Source organism: Oncorhynchus tshawytscha, unplaced genomic scaffold (genome assembly GCF_018296145.1).
Source record: "Oncorhynchus tshawytscha isolate Ot180627B unplaced genomic scaffold, Otsh_v2.0 Un_contig_3696_pilon_pilon, whole genome shotgun sequence".
In the NCBI taxonomy this organism is placed as follows: Eukaryota; Metazoa; Chordata; class Actinopteri; order Salmoniformes; family Salmonidae; genus Oncorhynchus; species Oncorhynchus tshawytscha.
The window spans coordinates 92,501-97,500 of record NW_024609742.1 but is presented as its reverse complement, the minus strand read 5'-3'; the positions used below and the strand labels follow the sequence as shown (position 1 = coordinate 97,500).

General features: G+C 47.2%; 1 protein-coding gene across 1 annotated transcript in view; it reads right to left on the bottom strand.

The window, feature by feature from the left end:
• Positions 1-5,000, bottom strand: part of sept12 (septin 12) — a 52,292-nt gene that overhangs the window by 20,116 nt on the left and 27,176 nt on the right.

Sequence of the window (5,000 nt, the reverse complement as noted above, 5' to 3'; positions counted from 1 at the left end):
TCTCGGTCCAAAATGAGTGGGCGGCTGTCTAGACATCTGTTCCCTCCAGAGTCCCCCTCCATGTAATCTGATTCATTATGATCTAGGATCAGGTTCCTCCTCTCTGTGTAATCTGATTCATTAAGATCTTAAAGGCTAAACTGATCCTAGATCAGCTCTCCTACTCTGAGATGATTTGTGAATACAGACCCAGGACTTTGGCAATGCAGGACACCTCTAAAACAGCTGGATGGTGATAGAGTGGGTGGTTGAAGACTGGTAAAGATATTGGCTATGTCTTAGTTAGTAGTGTCCAGTATCATGCATTAAGCTGGTGTTGGCTGGCTAGCACTCTGGCAGTGGACTACATCTACCTAACTAACACTGTGACAGTGGGCTACATCTACCTAGCTAACACTGTGACAGTGGGCTACATCTACCTAGCTAACACTGTGACAGTGGGCTACATCTACCTAGCTAATCACCTGAGGACAGTGAGATACAGTAACAGGGGACTACATCTACCTAGCTAACACTGTGACAGTGAGATACATCTACCTGAGCTAACACTAGTGACAGTGGGCTACATCTACCTAGCTAACACTGTGACAGTGAGTAACAGGCAGTCTACATCTACCTAGCTAACACTGTGACAGTGGGCTACATCTACCTAGCTAACACTGTGACAGTGGGCTACATCTACCTAGCTAACACTGTGACAGTGAGATACATCTACCTAGCTAACACTGTGACAGTGAGCTACAGCTAACACTGTGACAGGGGCTACCCCTAGCTAACACTGTGACAGTGAGATACATCTACCTAGCTAACACTGTGACAGTGGATACATCTACCTAGCTAACACTGTGACAGTGAGTACATCTACCTAGCTAACACTGTGACAGTGGGCTACATCTACCTAGCTAACACTGTGACAGTGGGCTACATCTACCTAGCTAACACTGGACAGTGGCTACATCTACCTAGCTAACACTGTGACAGTGGGCTACATCTACCTAGCTAACACCTAACCCCTAACCTGTGACAGTGTGACAGTGACAGTGGGCTACATCTACCTAGCTAACACTGTGACAGTGGGCTACATCTACCTAGCTAACACTGTGACAGTGGGCTAGCTAACACTGTGACAGTGAGATACATCTACCTAGCTAACACTGTGACAGTGGATCTTAAAGCTAACACTGTCAGTACATCTACCTAGCTAACACTGTGACAGTGGGCTACATCTACCTAGCTAACACTGTGACAGTGGGCTACATCTACCTAGCTAACACTGTGACAGTGGGCTACACTACCTCTAAAACACTGGACAGTGGTGATCAGTGGGCCTCTAGTAGCAACACTGGACAGTGGGAACATCTACCTAGCTAACACTGTGACAGTGGGCTAACACTGTGACAGTGATCTCTACCTAGCTAGTGACAGTGGGCTCATCTACATCTAACACTGTGAGGTAACACCTAGCTAACACTGTGACAGTGGGCTACATCTACCTAGCTCACTGTGACAGTGGGCTACATCTACCTAGCTAACACTGTGACAGTACATCTACCTAGCTAACACTGTGACAGTGAGATACATCTACCTAACTAACACTGTGACAGTGGGCTACATCTACCTAGCTAACACTGTGACAGTGGGATACATCTACCTAGCTAACACTGTGACAGTGGGCTACATCTACCTAGCTAACACTGTGACAGTGGGCTACATCTACCTAGCTAACACTGTGACAGTGGGCTACATCTACCTAGCTAACACTGTGACAGTGGGCTACATCTACCTAGCTAACACTGTGACAGTGGGCTACATCTACCTAGCTAACACTGTGACAGTGGGCTACATCTACCTAGCTAACACTGTGACAGTGGGCTACATCTACCTAGCTAACACTGTGACAGTGGGCTACATCTACCTAGCTAACACTGTGACAGTGGGCTACATCTACCTAGCTAACACTGTGACAGTGGGCTACATCTACCTAGCTAACACTGTGACAGTGCTACCTAGCTAACACTGTGACAGTGGGCTACATCTACCTAGCTAACACTGTGACAGTGGGCTACATCTACCTAGCTAACACTGTGACAGTGGGCTACATCTACCTAGCTAACACTGTGACAGTGGGCTACATCTACCTAGCTAACACTGTGACAGTGGGCTACATCTACCTAGCTAACACTGTGACAGTGGACTAACACTGGCTCATCTACCTAGCTAACACTGTGACAGTGGGCTACATCTACCTAGCTAACACTGTGACAGTGGGCTACATCTACCTAGCTAACACTGTGACAGTGGGCTACATCTACCTAGTGACAGTAACACTGTGACAGTGGGCTACATCTACCTAGCTAACACTGTGACAGTGGGCTACATCTACCTAGCTAACACTGTGACAGTGGGCTACATCTACCTAGCTAACACTGTGACAGTGGGCTACATCTACCTAGCTAACACTGTGACAGTGGGCTACATCTACCTAGCTAACACTGTGACAGTGGGCTACATCTACCTAGCTAACACTGTGACAGTGGGCTACATCTACCTAGCTAACACTGTGACAGTGGGCTACATCTACCTAGCTAACACTGTGACAGTGGGCTACATCTACCTAACACTGTGACAGTGGGCTAACACTGCTGACAGTGGGATACATCTACCTAGCTAACACTGTGCAGTAACACTGTGACAGTGGGCTACATCTACCTAGCTAACACTGTGACAGTGGGCTACATCTACCTAGCTAACACTGTGACAGTGGGCTACATCTACCTAGCTAACACTGTGACAGTGGGCTACATCTACACTGTGACTAACACTGTGACAGTGGGATACATCTACCTAGCTAACACTGTGACAGTGGGCTACATCTACCTAGCTAACACTGTGACAGTGGGCTACATCTACCTAGCTAACACTGTGACAGTGGGATACATCTACCTAGCTAACACTGTGACAGTGGGCTACATCTACCTAGCTAACACTGTGACAGTGGGCTACATCTACCTAGCTAACACTGTGACAGTGGGCTACATCTACCTAGCTAACACTGTGACAGTGGGCTACATCTACCTAGCTAACACTGTGACAGTGGGCTACATCTACCTAGCTAACACTGTGACAGTGGGCTACATCTACCTAGCTAACACTGTGACAGTGGGCTACATCTACCTAGCTAACACTGTGACAGTGGGCTACATCTACCTAGCTAACACTGTGACAGTGGGCTACATCTACCTAGCTAACACTGTGACAGTGGGCTACATCTACCTAGCTGTGAACTATCTCTATCCCTCAGCTCTGGTCAGGTAAGCTGCTTTACTGACCCAATGATCTTACCGCAGGCCTGGTCTAGTACTTAAGAACTACTGCAGCTACATTCTTCCTGCCATACTCCATAGCAGGATTAATTTTATATATATATGGTATATATATGACATTTACTTTCTATGTTTGGTTAATGTATAAATACATTCTAGTTTCTCCTCATGTCTGGTGACTCTGGACTGCTGAACGTGTACTGAGTCACATGGTTTCACTGTGAGAGGAACATGATAACATGGAGGTGAGATTCCCACACACACACACACACACACACACACACACACACACACACACACACACACACACACACACACACACACACACACACACACACTTGACCATGTTTAGACTTGTTCTAGATGGAATGGGTCTTTATGGGAACTCATCACAGCAGAGTCTAACTGAAGTGTAGTGGTTTCTTCTCTTCCACAGGAAGTTAATGGTAGAGCCACATAAAGCTGTTTAAGCTTTAACCGAGTTTAGAAACAGAGGAAGTGATGTTTCGCAGGTTCATGTTCAGGGAAGCTCCTATAAAAAGACACAGACATGTCCTTTGCTTCACCTGACTGTTTAACATTGTGCTCGCCTGGGGACTGTGTGTGTGTGTGTGTGTGTGTGTGTGTGTGTGTGTGTGTGTGTGTGTGTGTGTGTGTGTGTGTGTGTGTGTGTGTGTGTGTGTGTGTGTGTGTGTGTGTGTGTGTGTGTGTTTTTAACATTGTGATAGCTCGCCTGGGGATTATGTGTGTGTGTGTGTGTGTGTGTGTGTGTGTGTGAGAGACAGGAACCAGCATCATTCTAGAGAGAACACAACCACCTATACTCAAGGACTACATGGTAAGACCCCCCTCACACACACACACACACACACACACCCCACACACACCTCCACAATGAAACACTGAAACAGGGGAAGCAGCAACAGGAACTGCAGAACCGAACAGTCAGTTAGTACTTTAGTTACTTGACCTTTAGCCCTGCTAGTCACAACACAACTTCTGACAACGGATATCAACGCTGCTCCACTATCCTGAGTGGAGCTGAAGACCATTCACTCTACTCAGCGTACATCTAGCCTGTCCAAGACAGAGCGGCCATTGTGGCTTAAGGTTGGTATAGAGGTAGAACCCTGCTGCTTCTAGAACACACAGAATGGGTTGGGTCCTGGCCCACTGCTATTACAACACACTCTACCTGGCCCACTGCTATTACAACACACTCTACCTGGCCCACTGCTATTACAACACACTCTACCTGGCCCACCGCTATTACAACACACTCTACCTGGCCCACTGCTATTACAACACACTCTACCTGGCCCACTGCTATTACAACACACTCTACCTGGCCCACTGCTATTACAACACACTCTACCTGGCCCACTGCTATTACAACACACTCTACCTGGCTCACCGCTATTACAACACACTCTACCTGGCCCACCGCTATTACAACACACTCTACCTGGCCCACTGCTATTACAACACACTCTACCTGGCCCATTGCTATTACAACACACTCTACTTGGCCCACTGCTATTACAACACACTCTACCTGGCCCACTGCTATTACAACACACTCTACCTGGCCCACTGCTATTACAACACACTCTACCTGGCCCACTGCTATTACAACACACTCTACCTGGCCTACTGCTATTACAACACACTCTACCT